At 38.0% G+C, this 25,390-nt stretch overlaps 1 protein-coding gene across 2 annotated transcripts in view; it reads left to right on the top strand.

Annotated features, from left to right (window-relative positions):
- Positions 1 to 25,390, top strand: part of LOC148401715 (beta-1,3-galactosyltransferase 1-like) — a 55,769-nt gene that overhangs the window by 3,285 nt on the left and 27,094 nt on the right. For both annotated transcript variants that reach the window (XM_088369573.1, XM_088369572.1), the window contains exon 2: positions 21,392 to 21,442. The gene's annotated coding sequence lies outside the window, so the exon portion shown is untranslated. The remainder of the gene's footprint in view (positions 1 to 21,391; positions 21,443 to 25,390) is intronic.

Consider the following 25,390-nt stretch of genomic DNA (forward strand, 5'->3'; position numbering starts at 1 on the left):
TTAGTTTTCTTGCACCCTTTACATTATACATGTAAATAGACAGTTACAGGTACTGAATTGCAATTGGGCACTGAGATCTCACAGTGGGCATTCTTCCTTTAAAGGATTAATAATGCTGTTTTAATTTTCACTGTTGGGCAAATGTCAGACAGTCCCAGCCCACACTTGTCTGGAAAAGAAGTATAAAACACACAAGGGTTGGGAAATTGACTCATTGCAGCAGCCAAATTGATAGATATAAGCAATACTGTTGGTTGCAATAATCTTAGTGTCAGCATTGCAGACCACCAGGAAGCCGTTATAAAAAATTAATGACAAAATAACCATCTCAATTACATTCAAATTGATCCATACAATGGATTAAATGCTCAGCCTGGCTCACATGCACAATGAGTCAGGTCCATCCTCTGACAATCAGATTTTAAGACGGTGGTGTGTAAAATGTACTTTAATTTTTGATGTGTGGATTATTTTAATGAAAGCCTAATACAGAAATGGTTATTAAAACACAGAGAAACAGAAAGAAAAAAATGCACACTATATCCTCTCAAGAGGTTCCTTTCTCGACTCCGCTCTTACAGCTTGTAAACGTTGTCTGTTAGGGTTAGGCAGAGGTCATTGGTCCTTGAGGTGCTATTATATGGAAATTATTAATCAATATTCTGAGCGGGGGGCCTTTAATAGGACAATATGCCTCCACAAGGCAAAGGTTATATTGCCCCTGGAACTTGAACAATGGACCTCAGGGAGGGGGCATAGTAGAGTCAACAACAAGTCATCACATGCTTTTTCTTGCTTGACCTTCTCATTGAATAATGAACAGTCAAGTGCAATCTACAGTGTATTACAATTCATGCATGCATGCTTTTTACTGTAATTACCGCAAGCGTTCTTCACGATGGTGTCATCTCTTATAAGGTTCGGAGGCTCTGGCACTACTATATTTATTTTGTCCTCTTTGAGGGTATTTTATTTTGAAGAGCTCTGTACGAGACTTGCGCAGTGAAGCTTAACTTACAAGTCCAAATTATTCAACCCCCATTTCACATTTGCTGTAAACGGCTCAATTATGATTATTTGATGGCCTTAAATTGCACCAGTGGTTATCTGTGGTTAATATGGCTTTGGTCAATTGCTACAGCTTACTTTGACAGCTATTAATCACAATAAAAAACTAAATAATTGACATACAGTTTATAACATTTTCTTTCTTTCCATTTTCTTTTTTTTCTTTTTCTGCTGAGCACATCAGAGATGAAACCGTATCTAAATTTCACAATGTCATTTATATTGACAAAAAATATTAGTAATAATAATAACAGTATTTTGTGCATTGGACAACAAGGAAAGAAAACAATAATCCATTTATTTGATATCCTGCATATTAAGGTCACAGGTCAGCTGGAGCCTATCAGAGGTCAGATGCACCCTGAACTGCCAATAGACAAACAACCATTCACAATTAAGGAAAATTTTTAGTCTTGAGTTAACCTGAGAAACATGTTTTTGTAATGTGCGAGGAAACTGATGTATCCAGACAAAAGCCATGCAAGCATGGGAAGAGCCTGCAAACTTGACACAAGAATCTTGTGACAAGACCAAAGTCCTGATTTGAAACCCTAACCTCAGAATTTTGAGGCAAATCTGCTATTTGACATCAGTTGACAGATTGAAATCTAACAAGATTATGCTGATTTGTAGCCACCAGTCTCCAACAACATGGTGCATGAATAAGCCACTGTCCTGTTGCTTTCTTTTTGCAGTTATTTTTTTCAGAGCATTTACTGTATTTGTAATGAACACACCATTGTAGCGATACTATGATGGTCTAAATGCCATGTTTTCATTTTTTATCCTGTGTTTTTACAATTTCCTTTTGTCTCAACTGGCAAATGATGTAGAAGGACCAAAGAATATGATCTAATTTCATATCCAAATAGCTCTTGTTATTTCTATGTTTTTATAGACGACAAATGCGAATACACTGTTCTTAATTGTGATTATAAAAATGTGATACAACAGCTGCATTGTTTGCAGAACACAGTGCCCAGTCCCAGTGGGTTTACGACGTGACTCCCTGTTGGGTTCCAACCTTTATTTTCCACCAAACATTGCTGTTGTTTTGTGAGCATATGTTTGGTGTCAAAGCTGCGATAGTTGTTGCGATGGCTCAGAATGGGAGTCATGGGAGTCTTTGGAGTGAATGCAGCCATGCAAAGATCTAGCGGTCATTTCGTTACGTGGCCTCTCCTTGGCTTCTTACTGCTCCCACGCAGGCTAGCATCTCCAACTCCCGCAGCTGTTGGCTGCTGGCACCTTCGCAATTTGTGCACAAGGCTCGGAGCAAAGCCTGCTGAGTTCCCTTCCTGCTTTGCCAAGACTGTGACAAAGTCCCTCCGAGCCTCTGTTATTGAATTTGGGCTGAGATTTCCTTCGCCAAGCTGACTTTTTTTCAAGCAGTTGAGCAGCTTGGTGTTATAGTGGTTAAATATTTATGGCAATGTACTTTGGGAAAAACAGAATAATTGGAGTTTTCCAGTTCCAATATTTGTCATAAAGTGTGCAAACAAAATCCTCTCGCTCTTGCTAATATCAACATCTTGCATGCTTCTGTATCTTGCTGGAGGTGATGACAATTTTTGTTTGCAGTGTTATCAATAGGGCCAGACTGATGATTCAGCCAATACATTAGTACTTTAAAAACAGAAAAATAGGCTGATTTTGACAGGGGCTGATATTTTGTTTACACTGCAGAAAATGACAAAGGTAATTAGATTCAAATTTCACTCAATGCAGGAAATGACAAAAATAATATTAACAGATCCGCCACCCACCTTCTCCAAAAATATCAGGTTTTTGCTGATTTTTTTCCTTTGTTGTAAAGTTAAATTAACACTAAAACCTGCCTGTAATTCATATCTTCATTGCATGATTAAGGAAGCAAAAAAGTTATTTCAGTCATTGTATGTATTTTAAATGAATCTCCTGATTGGTTGTGTTAATTTGATCAGAATTGCCATTAAAAACTTTAAATTGGTTGGGCTATAGTTAACTGTATTCCATGGGGGCCTTTATTATTCTCTTGTCAATTTAATTACTGGAATTTATACTTCTAGGTGCCATATTTGGATTCTAAACTTTTCTACATCAGTACTTTAGAGTCATTTGGTTTTAATGTAATGAAGTGCACTTCTTCACATTAGCCACAGACTAATCAAACTTTAAATGACTGTTGATCACATAAAATGGATGTTAGACTTAAGTATGTGTTCAGTCGTGCTGAACGTGCTCCTGGCTACCAGCAAGCAATTTATAAAACGTCTCAATCACGGTAGTTTTCATTTGCTCAAAGTTGATTATACTGCAAGTGTGAGTCATTCAGCTTGTGTACACACAGTGTGTATTTTTATGTCATTCATTATTGCAACCTAGCTTTTTTGTATTGGGTAAATAATAAAACACAGACTGAAGTGTGACCCCCAGTCATCAAACAAAGTATTTTCCTGCCTTGTAAAATATCAAAAGCTGTACGTAATCTCCGTGACTGTGCAGCAGATTTTCATCAGAATTCGCTCTCAACAAGTATGCAACCCTCTATGGACCCATTACATATTTCATGTGTTTGACTTCTTGGCCTAATTATAGCGCACACGCTATTATGTGTGCACAAACACCATGCAGAGCACCATTAATCCTAGCCTAACAAGATGTAACACCAGTGATTTCATACTCGAGTGGTTTGATACTTTTGATGCATGTTTTGGCATTGTTACCCAATGCAAATTTAACATTTGCTCCTCTTCTTTATGTCTCCCGAAGTGACTCAAATTGATTTTCCCTGTAGGCAGGTTACACTGGATTGCAATTTATGAACTCTATTTTATCCCAGGCAGTTCGGTTCATTATGGATGGATCAAACAGCTGAGCTGTGGATCTTGACCAGAACTGTTGTTATTATTGTCATAATTAATGTAAGATAATTTTAATATGTACATGTAATATAATATATTATACTGAGAAATAAGATTTGAAACTGAAAAATAAAAAATGTGAATCTGAAAATGTAAATTATGCACCTGAAAAAACAAGACCTCAAATCTCAAAATGTAAATGGAAGCAAAAAGTGAAATTAAATAGTTTATTCAAAATATTACCCCAAAAAAGCTGAATTATTTTCAACCCAAAAAATGTTTCATACAAGTATTTTTGTTTTGAATATATTGATTTATTTTTCAATATTCAAGTTCAACAGATTTATTTTCAGTTTCAAGTTTTATTTTATTCAAGCACAAAACCTTTGACCCCAATCTAACTATAAATTACCATTAATTTATGCTCACAGTGTTATTATTTGTGATTAGTTTTCCCCAGGTTTTAGCGCTTAATATTTCTGGAGAAGGGTTAGAGTTATTCAATATTCCCCTCTTCCAAGGACTTCACTGCTTGAATTTTTATTTTGTTCTCAAGTACTAGTTATTGAAAAAGAATAATAATCATGCGTTCCTCTTCAGAGCTTTATTTAACTTGCTTACATAAATGCTGATGAAAACATATCCTTCCTTGGCATTGATTACTGCACTTTTGTTTTCTTTTGTTTTGTTGTATTGAAATGCTGTCTGAGTGAGGTTTTTAACCTTAACATCTTACTTGAACTATTGTGGTGTTGTCACAATAACAAAATTGAAAATCTGCGTACAGGGATTGAAACGGTACCTCGGCATAAATCTAAGAATTAACAGTAGTTGCTCAAATAAAATTGACCAAAGAAGTTTATTTTAATTCTTATTAATGCAAATATCAAGATGTGCCTCATAGGAAAGTCTCATTTTAAATATCAACACTTAACACAAATGCATTTTGTTAAACAGTATCAAATATACAAATCAGTGTATGTACATAGAGTATATATTTATGCATTCACTGCATATGAATGAGAAAAAAACTTTCACTTGATTTTTCATGAATATTAGTGAATATTTGTGTCAGTTTATTCCACCTATTGTGACCAAAATGCCCCTTATTTCTCCATATTGGTACACAACATTTTCAGCTGTAATAAGTAGTTGTCAATCAGGTCCAGCAGCCACTGCATTAAGGATAATTAAAACAATAAATCTTATTTGATTGAGATTGATTCATCTGACATAGGTCACCTAGGCGTAGGATATGTAATTTGTGGATGGTCTATAAAACAGACATACGTCACCCTCGGACATGTAAATTATAGACAGTCCCTAATACAGACAATGAGATCAAAAACATAAAACGTCCGGCCAAATTTTTCCTTTCCATACGCTTTTACACAGCATCTTAACCTATTTGACTGCATTCGATGCCATCCATTGTTGATACCGACAATCCATTTGCACCATTATCGTCAAGCAGTTATGTTCATTTAATTGAACCTAACATTGCAGCTTGCGTGTGTCTCAGCTCTTTAGACTGCCCCAGATTGTGGATGAGGTACGGTATCCTGTGCAACACCAATGTGCCCATAAAGCGTACTTTTCATGTACTTTTCATTTCTTTCATTTCTTTCTTTCTTTCTTTCTTTCTTTCTTTCTTTCTTTCTTTCTTTCTTTCTTTCTTTCTTTCTTTCTTTCTTTCTTTCTTTCTTTCTTTCTTTCTTTCTACTGTTCTACCACAGCAGGAGTGTCATTATTTTTTTTTCATTTTCAAGTACTTCTGAATGATTGCAAGCATTGCTGAAAGTGTGTTTGTTTTTGCTCAAATCGAAAAATTGCAGAAAAGTGGCTGAAAAAACAAAACTCTCATCTTCCCTTTGAGTACTTTTGATTGTAAAGCACTTTGGTGGTTTGATTAGTGTAATCATTTCTTGGAATGTGTTTGTTCTTAAACATTAGGAGGTTTGCGTTCCGTAATCCAAATTAGCCACTTTCTTTGCAGAGAGGTTTGTGAATATTTTATACATTGATTTTTAACCTCGACCCTTGCACTGAAATAGCTGTCACAGAATGGAGTCATACTTTGCAAAGAGCAGACTACATTTTGACAAGGATGACTTATCACAAGGTCCATTGGTAGAAATCCCTTGGCGCTCCAGTTACTTCAGAAATGTCTGTCTTAGTGTACTGCCCTCACGGGAAAACCAATGTAACATCAACGTGCAACGGTTTGAGATATGCCACGTGTCTTCTTCAATATGTAAAGTTCATGCATTTTTTAAGAAGTGGTTGATTACCTCCTCTGGATGAGTTTTCATATTTAATCAGCTGTAGGCTGTGGGTTTTTCCCATTAATATTCAGTATATCTACATGGCACACGTATTTACATGTCTCATGTTTTTACTTTGAAGTTTTCAGATAGAGTATTGTGTAATCGTGTGACCATATACAAATCCCAATTCCAGTGAAGTTGGCACATTCTGGATAATGTAAATAACAAGAGAGCATATCCATCCCAATCCTTCTTAAATTAGATTCAATTGAATTCATTACAAAGACGTTAATGTCGTTATTGTTTTGTTGTTGCAAATATTCTGTCATTTTGTATTATGATGGCCGCAACACGTTCTAAAAAAGCTGAGACAAGGGCATGTTTACCATTTTGTTATAATTTCTCCTTTTAACAAGTCTTAATTAAGCGTTGGGGAACTGATGATATTATGTGAAGATGTTTTACATGGGTGGATTTTTTTCCCCCCATTCTTGCTAGGCGTAGCTTCAACTGTTTAAGATTCCAGGGTTATCGTGTTTGGCTCTTCATGATGCGCCACACAATTTCAATGGGAGACAGAAAGCCACATTGTCACGCGTGCATGCATGGTAGAGATTAAAAAGCATTTGCGAATATAGTGACGACCTGTGTGAACTGAATGATTTTCTGAAGTGTTCCTGAGTCAAGGTGAAAATATCCTTTGTAATCATATGCTGTTTTTTTTTAATGCACTGCTGCGTGAGGGATCAAAGGTCATGGTCAAAGCTGTTTTGTTGGGCTTGCTACTTATGTGCAGAGATTACTCATGATTCTCTGAATATTTTGAGGATATTATAGAGTCTATAATATAGACCATCGATAATCAAATCCCAAATTTTTTTCTATTGTACCCTGAGAAAGGTCATTCTTAAGCTATTGGACTACTTGCTCATGCAGTTGTTCACCAAGTTCGAGTGAACAGCTGAACCTTTCCCTTTTGTCCTTTTGTACTCCATCATGCCATTCTTCTCTTTCCAATTTACCTTTGCACCTGGTTTCAAATGTTTTTATTTTTATTTTATTTATTTATTTATTTTAAACGTTCCTCAACTTTCTCACTCGGGTGGCACGGTGGAGCACTGGTTGCCACGTTCACCTCACAATGCAGAGGTTGCGGCTTCGATTCTGTCTCCTTTTTGGGGTTTGCATGTTTGGAGTTTTGCTACAGTGGAGTGTTTGGGGAAGCGTGTTTTGAAAAGTCAGATACGTGTGTTCCATACTGCCACAGTGTAATAAAACGAGCTGATGATGTTTCTGACCCTGCCATGCAAGAACATCGGGCCACTTTATAACATCTTCCACCCACTCTTATTCTCATAGGCATGCTTGCTGTCCATTTTTACAATTACTCTGCTTGTGTGTGCGTACTTATTATTAATATCTTTGCATGAAATCTTGCAACTTGATTACATCATCAGGTAGTTGGATCACTCAAGTTGAGTATACCGGTTACAAATGCCAACATGAATAAGGACATGCATGTACCTCATACATGACAAGAATGACCAAAGAACCAAATTTCAGAGCACAAAAAAATGAAACAACAGAATAGCCTCATCGTCATCTTCCTTCAATTCATTCTCTCACTTTGAGGGAGTGGATGCTGAAGTACATTTGTACTTGCTGACTTTGCACTTATCAATCACCCCAAACAAGAACCCCCCCCCCGCCCTTTATTGTAAAGATTTAAATAGTAAAGAATACAGTGTGCCTGATGCATTAAAATTCCTTGATTGGTTAAAGTGAATATTCTGACCTGACCAGGCCAGGCCAGCATTTGTTGTTACGTGATGGCCCCGATAACAGTCCTAATTCTACCACTTCTGTCTTGCTGTCTTTGTATTGGTTCCACTTGTTGGATTCCTTCTGCTTCTGACACAGAATTTGAGTGCTTTTGCTACGTTTTTTCCCCAAATACTGGTACTGTTGGCCGTACTTGGTAAAATAGTCTGAATTCACCAGCAGGCTATGCGTTAATCTCAAAAGCCCTGCACTTATTACAAGCACCTTCCAATAAAAGCAAGGCTGTAGGAATTAAATCATGCTCTCACTAGTGTAACCGCAATTCCTCAACTCAGCAAAATATATGGACCTTTGTTACTGAAATGACTGTTGGGCCGGCAATCCTGCCTCCCTCCCTCCTTTTGCTGCTCTTGCCTCCTCACTCAGCTTTATCATCAGCTGCTGTCCTACATGGCTTATTGCCTTTTCCACTCTCAGCTGTCCACCAGGCTGAAAAGGCCTCCCAGGAAGAGATTAGGTTTCCAATAAGTCGCTGAGCATCCACCTTAGCATTCGGCGCTCCCCAGAGTGAATGCTGATGAGCGCAAGCAGGACTCTGTAATAAAAGACTTGCAAGTATTTGCCAACCATGAGGCAGGCTTTAGGGCACATTCACAAGGGAAATGATCCCTGCTGTCCATCTTGTATCACCTTTTGTGTGAAAGATAAACAAGCTGTCCATGCTATCTGAGGACTATGTATACTGTAAATGTTTGTGGAGCTCTATAACTTATCTCTTCTTTCATTTTAAAGTTGTTATTTCTTAGTTTAATTTGAGTTGCAAGTGACAGTGGGGTGCATCTTGGGGGAAAGAAAGATCATTGATTGACCCATCAGTTGGGAAATTCATGTAAGATTTCATCAACTTAACAAATAATATATAGTAGAGACTAATGCACAAAACACGGCAAAAATCAAGGTAGTATCTACATGTGTTAAGCATTGAAAGAACTGAATCATTCATTCAAATGCGCTTTGTGATAGCTGCAGCTGTTGCGAAATGCGCTATATGAATAAAGTTGTATTTTATTGTAAATGCAGAGAAATCTTTTTCATAGTTAACTTAAGAAAAGATATCTTGTAAGGGAATGATAGTTTTTATGTTGGTTGTCATTCTGGTTTATAAATAAACCAAGAGAATCTGGTTTATTGACAACAAGAGATACTGATTGTTTTGACAAGTTTGTTTAATTTTGTTCTTGTCATCAGTGCATACAGTATGGTTAAGACTTCTGAAAATACATATTTAATTCATCGTTACTGTGCAGGGTTTTCCTTGGCTCAAATTATTGGCACCATTCTAATCATTCACACATGAGCATATGTTGCATGCTAAAAAAAAAAAAAAAAATATATATATATATATATATATATATATATATATATATATATATATATATATATATATATATATATATATATATATATATATATATATAGTCCACATTTAGAGTTTGTAAACAATGTGGTGAACGTTGGTGGAACGGCGTAGCTGGAGGCAAAAAGATACAATGAGCTTATTTAAAAACGCAGGGCAGCATCAAGTCATATTTTGAGCGTTTATGTCGGAATGGATGCGAAAAACGGTCATTTGAGTGAATATCTGAGTAAACTCACTCTCCAAAATCGTAAATACTAAAATATAACAATGTGAGTGTGGAATTTGTTGCTGTGAGGTCACAAGTCAACGACAGGGACAGAAGACGTGGATGCTGATCGTTTTAAAAATTATTATAACAGGTTAAAGTGGGCAATATGTGCATATGAATTTTGGTCATGGTTTTCAGAGGTTTAGCGACCTAAAGCTGTTAATGGAGTTATGAATTAAATTCATCACGTGACCACACTCCTAATTCAAAACAGCTAACCCAAATCAACGTTCCCTGACCAAAGGAATGGCGCAGGGTAGTGCATTTAAAATAGGACATTTTGTGTCATTGTGCACTTGATCAGCTGCCAATCGAAGTGGCTCATCTCATTCTCATTTAATGCATTCTGAACAGCAAGCAGAACTCCACGGGCGGATGATTTCAAGCTGGCCAGGGACGTCACAGATCTGTGCTGTCAAGTGGCCACTTGAAGACCGCCTTCTACCCCATCGTTCATGTCACAGAGTCATTTTGACCAATATTATGCATGAAACATTGGGGGGGGGGGATATCATGGTGACATGGGACCTTTAAAGAAACACGTTGATACTATACTTGAATAAATTGCCTTTTTTAATGTGAGCATATATTATTTTGGCTGACTCTGCATATTAAATATGAGTCACTGTCACATGCATTTAAAAAGTTAATTCCATATGACAAGCACTCGCATTCACGGATTTAGTCACAGCAACAAGTAGCTTTATATGATTAAAGTACAACTAAAGCTATTGCAAACCATGACTATTTAATTGAGTTCAAGCTGTTCTCGCAGACCTTAAAACAGATTTAGACTTCCATCAAAGTGATGTATCTGCTTTGTGGTGTTGTTTCAGCTATTCTCTCTGTGTTTCACGGTAGTAAAGAATTTGTCAGTCGATTGTTTTCATTCGTGCGCCACAGATTTGCACAGGGTGCAAAACTGTTTATGACTATTCTTGTGTCATCAAGAATAAGTTTTCCGCTGTCTGTAGGGCAATTTATTTTGGGGGAGATGAGAGACTTTTGAGTTGCACCTGTCTGCTGCTTCCCACCAAAAGTAAAGAAGTCTGTTTCATTTGTTGTTAGTGGGGAATGCTATGAAGAGTAGAAGATGCTGAAAGCTGCAATGTTTGGTCCAATTAGTGGAAAAGTCACAGTGATGGGACAAAATTGCACGCTTGTGCCTAATTTGTAGTGATTTGTAATTTGGGTGAATTCTGGACGGGATGGATAATAAACATTGTCTGTAGTTACAGTATTATAATCAAATTGATTCGTTCATAATAATTGACTGGAAAGCACAAGAGGTGAGATGCGAAAAAAGGTGCGAGACGTCGACAAGGCATCACCTCTGGATTGATGTCTATGCTGTGTTTATTCAAGTGGTGATTCAATGAATGGGAGAGTGGCTAATCTTCCTTTGCTTGTGTGACAGTTAGGGTTTGTGTTGAGCGCAATCATGGGCATTTCGTTTCATGTCATTTCAGTTCATGTCATCTCAGGAACATTCTGCGAACTGAGTATGGAGGGTGTGTTTTTAAAAATAAGATGGAAGTGGGTTTTCACTCTGCAATCGTCACTTAAGTACCGACAAACAGAAACATACCCAGCTTGTATTGTGTGTGTGTAATCCTCCAATGCAGACCGAATGTGAAATATCACGACCTTTGCTTGTCTTTTGCATGTTAACTATGTTTGTATGCTGGAGTTAGACGGAGCGCCTTCCCTTTGCTTCAAGAGAACAAAAGGAGGAGCAATTCTCCATTAGGAGAGTTTCCACATAACCAGTCAAGCTGCTAAATGATATTTAGCTCCCATTTTAAACTTAAGGTTGCAAAATGAATGTGAGGCTTACTAAAGCTCTTTGATAGGTGCCGTCTGGTGTAGATACTATATGCACCTTTTTAATTAAAATGCTTTTCACATCTGTTGAACTTTAGCTTTTTTTTATGGACTGAACAGTGACGAAATTATTGAACGACAAGGATGGATAGGAACTATATTATGAACGCGGACAGAGGGACGAGGACGGGAGGGTTCCCAAATGGTGAGTCCTCTACACACAAATTCCGGCACGTTTTGCTGATTTTTGGATTAATGAAGGACCATGTTTGATGAGTCCTGGGTGTGTGTGTGGGTGTGTGTACCACACATTCCCATAGTACCTTGTTAGTCATCAGACCCATGAACACATGTTCAGTTTTCATAACCGTGATGCATCCACCACCTGGAGGGGTAGATGCCTGGGTGGCATTTTGATGCGCTGTGTGCAGCTGACAGCTTCAGTATAATCGCTTCTCGCTTCCCATGAAATTTGCTTATAAGCCTTTCGATGAATGTCAATCTGGATTTAGTGTTAGCAAAAAAATGCTGTGTTGACGCAAATGCTGTTCTGTCTCGTAATATAATCATTTGAAAGATCTTATTTGATGTCTGTCACTCACTTTAGCTGGATGCTTGCTGCAGGACTTAGATATGATGTCGGGTTAAAGATGTTTAAAACTGTGATGTCAGAATTTTATTTAGGTTTGGAAATATTTGACACTCCCTCAAATTGTCATATATATATATATATATATATATATATATATATAGTATACAGCGTACCGTATATATTTGATTGAAACCGATCTTTAGTTAATTTGTCATTATCTAACACACACCTTGACAGGCCATAATTTTAGACTTAGACTCAACTGTATTCATCCGTTGGGATGACTCCCTCAAGAAATTTTGGTACCAGGAGCTCACACTGAAATAGCACAAAAGAGAACATTGCACGAGTGATAATGTTTCAGATATATATTTTTTTTTCTTTCCCCTGATAGAAATGGCACATTCCACCCAATCTTGAATGGACATACAATTTTTGCCCAAGCTGGGATTTTGATAACTGTTCAAAATAGATATTATAGTCTCTGAATAACCTGCACCCATGATTTCTCTGACGAATGAAAGATTATAAATTAAGAGTAACAAATTGTGTTTGTCTAAGATTTTTCACTACATGCCAGATTGATAGATTTTTTTCTGCCCGCAAAATATGAAAAAAGGGCACCTTGGTGATCCAATAAACTCACACTTATTTTTATTTACTGCCATAGATATTTGTGTACGTGTGCAGAACACAATGTAATAGCTTCTTCTAGTTTTGATGACTGGCTTCCTTTTTGATACAGTAGGCTACTTGTATTGGCTTTCATTACGTTGTTGTCATTATAATGTCTGAGTGGTCATAATTATGTTGACAATCAGTATGCACGTTATGACTAATTCACATTGACTGCGGAACGGATGCGTTGCGGCCTTTGTATGGACGCCGCAAGGGAAATAACGCATTGGAGCTGACAATTCACAGAAGTCTGTGGTCCGTACGTAGTCCGTATGCAGAACCCCGCAAGATTTTTCCGGATGCTGCAAGCATATTTTCACGAAGCTAAAGAAATTATATGAGCCAGACAGGAAGTGGAGCGTCGGCATACAAGGTGGTTCCGGTATATTCCCAAATCAAACTGTTTTCCATACTTGTATTTTGTTTTTATTCATTAAAAAAACCCATTAGAAATCTTCACCGTTTATGACCACACACCTTTAGTTGAGAATCACTTTTCTAACACCCTAACATTGCAAGGCGTACTGTACAAAGCTTGCCTTTTATCTTCCTATTCAGACATCTCACTGTTTTCCTGCAGCTTCTCGCACCCTTTGGGTCAAAATCAATCTCAATTTCCCAAAATGAACTCATCTTGACTAGCAGTACAGTGGAACGGATTTTTCAAGCAACACCTTGCACCGGCAGGCTCAGACTGGCCGTAACAGAAAAATTCCATCACCCAAACTCAAACCACCCAGTTGGAAGTATAGCACTGAAAAATCACTCATAGTGGAATAGAAGAATCCTGCATAACCTCTGACTGTTTGTCTTGTTCATGCCTCCACCTCTTCATCCCAGGCGAAAGAACAACAACACTGGCAGGTTTTGTTTCTGTGCCTTGGGCTATGCCATATTTACTCTTTCTACAAAATAGTGGGCAGGCCAACCCGAACAAGAAGAAAATCTCTTATGTTCTTTTATTTCAAAGAGGTCAAATCCGGCTATACAATCCAATTGATCCAGACAATTGATCCCACTAAGTCCTGTCACATTAGGTTGAGCCATATGACATTGCTTTTGAGCAGCACGGTGCACTGCAGTCACTGCAGCCTTTCAAATACTTGGCATTCATCGCCAACTGTTTGTGTTTTCTGCTGCTTATTCAGTCATGCATTCATGAATGTATTTGTGCTGCAGAGGATTGCATGGAATTTTCAATGCGATGTTGATGTCATGGAGCGACACAGGCCACAAAGAAAAACGGTGTGTGCCCAGGATTGGTGAATGAGTCAGCCCAACACTGAAGGCTTGCTTCCCACTCAACCTCTTATTTTCTCACCCTGTATAGTGGATCTTGCTGGCTTTGCTCCTGCTTTGTCCTCTTGCTTGTTCATGTGTTAAAACCTGTCCTCACCTCTCTCCCTGACTGCCGCGTGATAGCAGACACATCCGTTGTTTCCCCCTGCCGCCACCAACACACCCATGTTTAATTTAAAGACAATGACAATGATTCGGAACGTCCATCTTGGGCTCTGTTGAATAGAAATTTTTGGATAATGATGGCAGTCAGGATGATGATGATGATGATGATGATGAGGATGAGGATGAGGATGGATCCTCTGCTCTCTTTGCAGTGAAGCTGTCAACAAGACTGTATTTTGAGGCTGTGCGAGAAAGCGTGACGCAGGAAGCAGCAAGATTGGTGCCAATTATTGTCACTTAATCCATTTGTCACAGAATAGAATTAAGCACACGGCTAGGCTTTTTTCCCCCCACATAATGGTCGCCTCAGATCAAATGATTGATTGATTGATTGTCCTCTTTCAGTCTGTTGATTGGTTATCACAATGAAAGCGCTTTCTTCACACACCTTTGGTTGAGCACAAACTAAAATCCAAATCTTACCATTAAGAGGTGAAGTGGCCAAACAGAAGACACACTTTGATTGCTAAATGAATTTGTCCTAGGATTTCTGAGTCTATCAGGCGTCCGCAAATAACTCTTGCCCTGAAATGGCAGTATTCAAAGTCTGCACTCATATCCCGCTGGTTTTGCTCTGTTGTTATTCTTTTTTTGTGTCCCAACAGAAGCTTTTGTGCTGTTTTGAAGCGATTGATTTACTAGCTTTTTGCTAGACGAGAAATGATTACTTTGAAATCACTACACAATCTTCATGTACAAGAAGCTCTTCTTTCATTTTTTGCAAGGTTCCTTCAGCAATCACTGGTTGTTTTTTCCTCCCCCCCGAGTCAGAGTTGTTGAGCATTGCTTAGAGAAGTGCTTCCCAAACGTTTTCATCCCCTGTGCAGCACAAAATCTGAGATTTGAGGAGTTACTTTATCAAATGTTTTTAATTTTAATCTAAAGGTTTTTGGGTTGAGTCTCTTATTGTGTTCGAGTACGCTCGCCTGACCTTCTAAATATCCATGAAGTGACATTGCTAAGCAAAGAAACTGCCAACATATGATAACAATATTATTTCTCAGTTTGTCAACTGTAAATTTGAGATTTGTACCATACATGTGGACATGATAGATAGGAACCATTGAAGCCTTGGATTAACTAGCTAATAAGCTTTTCCAGTTGTGCAACCACAGCGTGTACTCTCACAGGGTACACACAAATAATATATACTGCACATGGGAGCACTTGAATTAAATGAGAGTAAAAGTGATGAGAAGTGTCATTTTCACAGTAATTTAGGACATTGGTCAACCTGATTGCAAATTCCTGATATCTTAGTATCGTTAAAATGTTTTTTATGATCGACTGTAGTTTAAATATGTCGTGGTAAAAGATTTGTGTTGGTTGTATTTTGAAAGGTGATGCATTATTATTTCTGCTTAAGTGTGGTCTGAGGAGGTTCTAAAGCGTGTGAAGAGGACGTACATATTGATAAATCACTGACTTGCGCTTCAAACGTGCGTATGCATTATTTAGCACAAATTTGTGTGTATGCACTGTTGGTGAATGAGGCCCATTGGGTCTTTACATGCCAATGCGTTTGAACATGCAGCTGGAACACAATTTTCAAGGTTTTTCTGTAGAGTTTTCAGCATTTTAATTGGTCTTGTATACAATTGTAGGTTCGGGTAACTGTCTTGTTATATGTGCATTGTCCAGCAAAATTAGTGCTTTGGATTTAATGCATCCTTGATGAGAAGTGGACAGCACATTTGGGAACTGGCTGGAAATTAAACTCACATTTTATGTTGTAGCAAATTCAACATTTTTATTTTTTTTGTGCATTGGATGGTGAAATTCCCCTTGTCTTGAGCGTTTGAAAAGGTTGCAGACCTTTTTATAGCATGCATGATAAAAAAAAAATGTTTTAAAGGCCGGCCTGGTCAAAGATAGAACCATTACACACTATTTTACATTGTTAATTCAAGTGAAGCAGAAAATTTGCATTTAACAGAAGCAAGATCTTAGGTTGAAACCAACAATCTTGATGCACAATTGGATGTTCTAAATACGTGGTGCAGGATTTATGAAATATATTGTCTACTTACACAATCCGATTGGATTGAATGATGTTTTACCATGATCATTTTTGTAACGTCACCTTCATTATTGTGCACTTTCTGACCTGTGGTAGCAGTTCACTGAAAGTTGCTACAGAACATTCTGTCCTTGCTTGCAACATTAAATTCCAACAGTTTGCCCGTGGCAACGAGGGATCCAATCAACTCGTGCTGCTCGGCAACCCCCATTGTCTCTTTTCTCTTAGACTGTAGCATGAGGAAATTAATACCCCTCATAATTGTGAGGGTTGCCATCAAGGGGCGTATGACTGTAATTGAACATGTAATGATGCAAAGGAGCAGAGTAGGTCTCTAGTGCTTGTCTCCTAACCCTATGATTGTGGGTTTGAGTCTCCTTGAGCAAGCTACTGAATTTCATGCGATGCTGTGTCATCATGAAGTGCATTAGGAAAAAGCATTTTGAGTACCTTGAAGGGAGCAAGCCATTTACCATTATATTGCAAATACAAGGTCTTGCAATTCTCTGTGTGTGTATTTATCTGCGATGTTTGTGTGTATTTTAGGAATAATCATGACAACCATAATAATTTTTGGCACTTGATACATCATTATATGAAATTTTAACATCATTTTATTTCCATTACGCGTGAACATGAAATCACATTCTTCACACTTAAATGCATGATTGGATTGATTGTTTCAGTGCTGGCAACTGGCAACCCAAACGCAAGAGGAGACAAATAATGTGTTTCTTCTTGGGGCGGGGGGGTTATTAAATGTCTTCACCTCATCAACACAGCAGTATAATTAGTTGCATCTGATTATGCTACAATTTGTGCCTCTCAGTCTTGCAATTGCAGCTATTAGCTGTTCAGAGTGAAGGGTGAGCCCCAAGTGCAGACTAATTGTATTGTTTTAAGTGGAAAGAAAATCCAGCGCTGATTAAAAGAGGCGCCGAGGGTGGCAGGTGGCGCCTTTGTGACTGAGGCTCAACTTTGGGTGGCTGTTAGACTGTCTGCTAGGACGCCAGAACAAGACTGCAAGACTTCATTTGTCGGAATGAGTGGGCGGAGTAGACAAAGGAAGCTCAGAACTTTTCCTCAAATTACGACAGCACCACGGAAGGGATGTTGGCTGGAAGGCGGACAGTGGAGCAGAGAGGCCTCATTGGGATCAAAAGGTGTACTCTGTCATGCTTTGACAGGCTCGCTGGGGTGGGGAAGGGAAAAAATCAATGACAGTGCAGACAGTTATAACAAAACCAAAGAGAAGATAGTCCATTGACCTTCGTTAATTCCTCTTGATTGTTTGGTGCCTATGCACGAGTTTTCTCCTTGTCATTTATTTTCCATTCACTCTTTGAAAAACTGTTGCTCAAAACACTTTTAATTTTATTTTAACTTTTAAATTCTGCCCTGTGGCAGCAGTAAGGAGTATGCTGATGGTGGTGTTGCCTGCTGCACAATCGAGATGACATATGGATGCTGAAGAATGCTTCGATAGCACCTCACTCATTAAACATGATTGTGTGCACTCAGAGGTCACTGAGATGTTCCGACCTATTTATTTGTCTTGTGTGCAGCTGCTGGCTCATACTGCCATGAGGGGGAAGAAATAGGGCATTCCTCAGTTGCTCGTCATATATTGCAAAGCATAGAATTATTGACTGGGTTATAGGAAAGTCAATTTGAAGGGACTGGCAATTAAACCTGGGAATTTCAAAAACTTCAATATCAGACTAATAATAAAAGTACTAAACCTAGTCAATCCTGAAAAGGCTATGTTGATGCATAAACTCAGTTGTAAATTAGATTCATATCTCTGTTCACCCAAAACCTTTGACAAATAATAATGTTTTGTAGTATACACACATCTACCGTGACCTTCCCATGCTAATCATTATCGTACCGTGAGATGAATACCATAATAAAATCGAACCCTGAGATTTAGATATCGTTACATCCTTGGTCCTTATTGACACCGAGGAAAAAACAATTGTAATCATCATGGAATCGTAGTCATTATTCACATTCTAGTAATTAGCATACTGACAAGGGGGTGTTACTTTTTCCAGCATCTGAAAAAAAATGACTTTAATTGAGAACACAGGCACGGCATGATTCCATAAGGAAAGTGACTGAGGTCTGAATTAGCATTTGCAGGCAGAGTAGTTGCAATGCTACTGGAGCTTGTTTGTAATATACCAATGAGTATGTCTGCGCATCTGTCAAATAAGCTAATTTGCCAGGTGACTGCCTGCCTCCTTAGAGCGTCTGCGTCTGTGTGTGTATGTGTGTGCCTCACAGGCGTGTGCGCTCTTGCATGCATGCGTCTTTGTGCGACTGTGTGAGCTGGACGTGCCGCCTCTCTGAGAACACATTTCGGTGTGTGAGTCGCTTGTTAATGGAAGTGTGTGATTACTCTGGATTTGAGCCGGCAGTTCGTAGTAGCTGAGCTCCGATCAGGTGACTGACTCGACATGGCTGAGGCATGCCACTCAAGCTGGAGGGCAGGAAGGGCTTTCCAATTATCCAGAGGGTTCTACTCTCTGCCTATTAGCAGGAAAGTCACAGGGCTCCAGTCTGACTTGAACTTGCTTCCTCACTTTCTCTGAACATTATCACTGGTGCTGTTGTTGATGCAGGCAGAAGTCGATCTCAACTATATCGACCAAAGTGTTGGTACAGTGGCGCCATTATACCCATAGAAAAATATAAGGGAAGAAAAATGGAGACCCGCCCAGTGGGAAATGTTTGTTACTTCATCCAGAAGGGCATTTGTGAGGTCAGAAAGATCACTGATGTTAGATGAGCAGGCCTGGTCAACATTCTCTGTTCCACGTCATGCTTGATGGGGTTGAGGTTTTGCTGCCTCACTATTTGCCTCACGACCCAGTTGAGATTATTGATGCATCTTGCATGAATACCGTAATTTCTATTTTAAAATAATCGATATGTTTTGAGGCTAATCTGAACCCTGAAATGTCATGATAAAACGGATGTCGTAAAAAAAAAAAATTAACAAATGAATGAATGAACACATACCAAAAACTCACACAAGCCTGGTTTTGTCAAAGCATATCACAAATGTATAGTCATTTATGATTGACTATTTTTAAAACAAAATTTTTAATGACCCGTATTCCATACTTATGAAATTAAATACATTGCAGACACATTTTACACAATCTTTTCTTAAAACAGAATTATTTCTATGATCCAAAATTTTAATTATCATCCTGATTTCATCGCATTTCAAGAATCTAGACTTTTTTTTTTTTTGTGAAGAAGGGCTTTTAACATTTTGGGACTTTGTTAATATTTTTGGAATGCGGTAAATTTTTTTTGTTTATTTTTAATGGCTTGGGTGGATTACTAATATTTAACTCGGCGTGCATGTTTTATTCTAATGGAAGACTTAAGAGAAGCTATAAAACTTGAAAAAGTTCTTATTAATTTGCCTGGATGTCTGCTTATAACAAAACAAAAATATTCACACCTCACTCACTCACTCACTCACTCACTCACTCACTCACTCACTCACTCACTCACTCACTCACTCACTCACTCACTCACTCACTCACTCACTCACTTCAAAATAATCCAGGACTGGTGCAAGAAATAGTAATACATTTTCTGGCTACTTGCAATTGGACTGAATTACCATTCACAGGGTGATGATTTTATTCAATTACCAATTAGCGGTGCAATTCCCCGCATCAAGTCACGCACCAATTCACGTATCACTCACATCAAAAAACATAGTGAGATGACTCGCCTCAGTAGCAAGGAAGTGAGCAAGAATTCTGTAATTGAAAGATAATATGCTGAGTGTGTTCATTTGACTTGATGTTAGCTTTGTGTCAGTGGCTGATGTCATCTCTGGGTTGAATTAGTACCAAAAAATGAGTTAAAATATAGCCTCCGAGTTTCCGCAGTTTAATGGAGTGAGAAACTACATTTGATATGAGAGAATTAAATGTGACCTTTTGAAGGCATAAGTGAGTCTTGAATGTTAAGTTCTCATGAAAGCACATTCATCAATAGATACGTCCTCCTTCATCTGTTTGTTGCTGTAGATAACACAGCCTGCAGCATACAAATGAGTTATCGCTGGTAAGAAACAAAAGGCATCCCTTTGTCTACTTCAAGCAAAGCCAAACTTTCATTGGTTTGCAGATATTGTTGCTGTCCGACAACATTGCATGTCCACAATTTTGACTTTTCAGTCATTATACTGAACTTCCTCCACGAATTTTTGAGCACTACTGAGCCGAAACAACTGACACTTGTTGTAACAAGGCTTTAAGGTTTCTCCAATTGCCACCATTACTGTGCATCAAATATGTATTTCTCCTTCAGGCAGTGTTGCATTCATTTACTTTGTTTTGTTTTGAAAAATTATGAGTATTCATAACAGTAACTGAGCATTTTCTTTTAATTTATGGACTAGCAATGTCATTTATTGAGTACATGGTTGTCAATGATCATTAAGGCTAATCAAAATACATTTTATTTCAGCAGATTTCAATGTGTCTCTATCAATAGACTACTTCAATGTTTGTAATGAGATGTGATTTATTGGGTGCAACTTAACTGGAGATGAAAACGTACAGCGTGCTTGCTTAAAAATGCCGGTTAGCGTCACATTGGAGTGGACCCAAAAAATGGTCACTTGAGTGAATATGTGAGTAAACTCACTCTCCATAATTTTAAATTTTAATTCAAAAATTTGATTTTAATGGGATAATTTTTGGCGACTCCTACGCCCGCCCTCACTCACTGGATAGACGATTTAACAGGACTGAACCTTGATCTTTTTTTCCCAATAGCAATATCCGTGAACTGTATATCTGTAAAATGATAAACCTGATACTTCTTTTTTTTCCTTCATTATTCCTCTTCTTTCTAGTCTCCTATTTCATCTTCTTTTTATTTTTCTTCTTTTTATTTTTCTATTTCTTCTTGCTCTTTATATTCTTATAGTTTTTCATTTTCTCTGTATTCTTATATATATTTTTCTTCTTCACTTCTGTTTTCTTCTGGTCTGTGAACAGCAATGAAATTTTTTAATGAGATTGTAGACTGTGTAACCATTTTGAAAACCCACTCTCCCCAACTATTTTTCTCAAATATTCATCTTCGGTGGGCTCCACTGACATTCTTTTTTTTCTCTATTTCAGGGATAGGAAGTTGGCACTCTTATTGTGTTGGAATGGAGCCAGCTGCGTCAGGTACGATATGCAACACTAACTCCAGCTTCCTGTCAAATTGCTGCTCAGTCAAGGATTACGCCTATTCCTGGGTTTAAATGGCCCTTCATCATGAGCAATGCTCTCCCTACTGAGAGAAATTTGAAATAAAAATTGTTGCCACAGTGGTTTTCATCTAAAATCATGTTGTTTAATGAAAGGCTTTCACACCTTTATTGCATATGCATCAATCTTTTATGGGCTAATTATGCGGAAATGCTGAGAAAAAGCACAGATGCTTTTTCCGTTCTTGAATCATAAGATTGTTGTAATGTATTAAATGAGCCATCTCGTGCTAAATCGACTTTCGATCTTTGTGCCATGTTAAAATGCCAATTCCTCACAAAAAAGATCCCCAAAGTGATGTTAGAAACACAGCGACCAAAATAACTCATATTTCATAAGAAATTAGTCCGCTGTTGTGCCCTTCAATCATTGTAAATACTTGGCTAATAATACCCAAATAACAGGGATCAATCGGCCCCAAAATTTATGTGGCCATCTCTATTTGGATCCGTTTCAACCGCTGAAAATATTAAAACAATTTTTCTTTCCATGGGTGAATCAAGAGAATGAGGAAATGAGCACCTTATGTGCAATGTTTGTCATGTCTTGTTTGTTTAGATCTGATATTATTTATAAATTTATTTTCAATTTTAGTCCAACTCTCATTATTAAAGTCATATAGTTTACCGTATTTTCCGGACTAGTTGCACCAGCCATAATATACATAATAAAGAAGAAAAAGAAAATATACACGTCGCACCGGAGTATAAGTCGCATTTTTGGGGGAAATGTATTTAGTAAAATCCAACACCAAGAACAGACGTGTCATCTTGACAGGAAATTTAAAATAAAAATAGAATAGGCAACAACAGGCTGAACGGTAGGTACGGTATCCTAACGTTATATAAACAAGAAACTAACAATGTGCCTGACGTAACAGATTGAGTTATTCAAATAACTATAGCATAAATGACATGCTAACAATCCCAAACTTCCCCAGCCCCAAGTTACATCAGGTTTTAAGATAGTACTGCGCCTCCCCTTAAACTTGCTTGTTCACGCTTTGTAATATAAACATTGGCAACTGCAGTTCTCTTTCCCATGTGGGACAAATAAAGGACTCAATACCAGTCCGACGAGACAAAGTATGAAATTAACTTAAGAGACTGGAATTTGCTAAAACACCTCAGTACCTAACTATATTTACATTATGACACAAATGTGTGGCTGGGGAGTCGTTTGTCATATATGTTTATCATACATAGTATTTCATATGGTTTGTGAAGTATAGATACATAAGAGTGTAAGTTTTTTTAATATAATTTGGTACAGTACCTATTGTATAGATTATATTCTGTTTTTCCAAGTGCGTGTACAGGAAATAAATTTGATCGATATGAGATTTAGAGGTCACACTTGCTGATGTGAGCTTTCTCAGACTGTAGTGATGGGGCAATTTAACAATTCATGCTATAGGTCCAGCAATTTGAGCTATTTGCATAGAGAGTGTCAGAGTAATTTATCAAGGACATTTCAAAGGGTGCTTTATCATGTCCAGTGGCCACATTCATTTTCCCTATGAATATTGTGCGGTGACCTCCTACATCTTCTCCGTGTGTCATTATGTTATTGAATAGAGCACTTATCCAGAATAAAATGCAAACATTGTGCCTAAATTGTCAAGCTGAGTTGTGAGTGATGAGCAGCCAACAGCAATGACATATTGGTCTGACTTTATCTGCTGATTCATTTAGGGGTGTCGGGAAGTCTTTCCACAGTCAAGAAGAAACGTTTGTTTCCTCATGAAAATTGCAGGCCGTCATTCGATTTTTGCAGATGAATCACAATGGAATTAAAGAGAGCCGTTAAGAGCATAAACCATGGCAAGTGGCCTCAGTGGGACATTCTTTGTAGTGCAGTGGGTGGTGGAGAGCTGATGAGTGGGGAACACTTTGTGCCTGTGGGCAGTTTTTCATCCCACATTTGGTTTCAACACTATAAAATAGAATGGCTGTAAGCGAGTTAATAGAAAACCTGATTTATTTGAAAAGAAAGAGGTTTATTTTATAATAGGTTTGTTTTAAACCATGTAAATGTTTAAGAAATAAAGCTGCTTGACGTTTCAAATGGTAAAAACAGGATTAAAATTTGATAAAATTAAATTGTCAAAAGAACGTTGAATACAGGAGATGCTCTTCTGGTCCTATTGTTGAATAAGAGCTTGTTGATTTATGGCGTGCACCAGGACTTCTCCGTGCTGTTTAGAATGAAATGGTAATAAATTCAAGCACGGAATTATTTATCTCAGCTAAAATCTGATTCACTGCAGCCTTCTTCAAAGACTTCACCTGCTACTTTCTGGCAGCTTAACTCCTGTCATAGAGTGAAGATCACACAGGGATCAGCAAGTCGCAAATGCAAATGAGGGTTTTATTGAACTGGGGTGATATTGGGTGATGTTCCTGCATCAGAGCAGTGTCAGCAAAACTGCCACCTAGTATGATGACTGCACTGTAAGACCACCAAATTATTGTATGTACATCAATAGCTCCAATAATATTCACTGTTGAAAGTAACAGTTATGTATTTTCAGTATTCAATGTATTTTTGCTGCCTCATTTCCAACTCGGTTGCATTATATCACATCAGGTGGATGTTGAAATTGCGGTATGCCATAGATATGCCATATAGATGCCGTGTGTGTGTGTGTGCGTGTGTGTATACACACATATACGTACATATATATATATATATATATATATATATATATATACAACAACTTTTCCTCACCCCCCGTGGGTGGTCTCTTTTTCCCTTCAAGCTCGGGTCCTCTACCAGAGGCCTGGGAGCTTGAGGGTTCTACGCAGTATCTTTGCTGTTCCTAGTACTGCACTTTTCTGGACTGAGATGTCAGATGTTTTTCCTGGGATCTGTTTCAGCCACTCCTCCAGTTTGGGGGTTACTGCCCCTAGTGCTCCAATGACCACAGGTACCACTGAAGTCTTAACTCTCCAGGTCTTCTCCAGCTCTTCTCTGAGCCCTTGATATTTCTCAAGTTTCTCATGTTCCTTTTTCCTAATGTTACCATCATTTGGGATGGCTATGTCAACCACAACGGCTTTCCTCTGCTCTTTGTCCACCACCACAATGTCCGGTTGGTTCGCCATTACCATTCTGTCTGTCTGGATCTGGAAGTCCCAGAGGATCTTGGCTTGGTCATTCTCTATATATCTATATATCTATCTCTCTCTCTCTCTCTCTCTCTCTCTATATATATATATATATATATATATATATATATAAAGCAAAAAATACCATGCGTGGAATGACCAGATAGGTCATTCCACTCATGGTATTTTTGCTTAACCAATCTTAAGTGGTGTGAATAGCTTTCTTTCTTTGATGATGCGAAAGTTAATGCTTGAACAAACACACCATTTTGATGGTCTCCTGGGAGATTTGCCTGTATTAAAGTATCTCTTGATAAATAAAAGATTTGCTTAAAATGATGGTTGCAAGCTGCTTTTGTTTCCAAATCTGTTAAGTGTAGCTCCATTCTGACTTCACTTTCCTTTTAGAAAAATTTGTACGCTCGCTGTCTCTCATCCTCATGAGTCAATTGTATGTATTCAGTATTCAATGTATTCAGATTGTTCGGCAGCTTTTTAAACAACTCTAAAGTACCTTCTCTAAAATCTAGGACATGTCATGAAGAGCTGTAATAACTCATTTGAGCCTCCCAAAAATGATCAGGTTTTCAGCGAGTGATCCATACTTTGGGCCACTCCCATAAAGACTTAATTCCTTATGGACTTAATTCCATATGGACTGAGACCATGCAACAGTATCCACACTGACCTTGTTGCCACTTTTGCATTAATATGCTAGTGGGGGAAAATGCTTACATCTGGCTAACTCATAGAC

Source organism: Syngnathus floridae, chromosome 2 (genome assembly GCF_059516105.1).
Source record: "Syngnathus floridae isolate MCC-2025c chromosome 2, RoL_Sflo_1.0, whole genome shotgun sequence".
NCBI classification, from domain to species: domain Eukaryota; kingdom Metazoa; phylum Chordata; class Actinopteri; order Syngnathiformes; family Syngnathidae; genus Syngnathus; species Syngnathus floridae.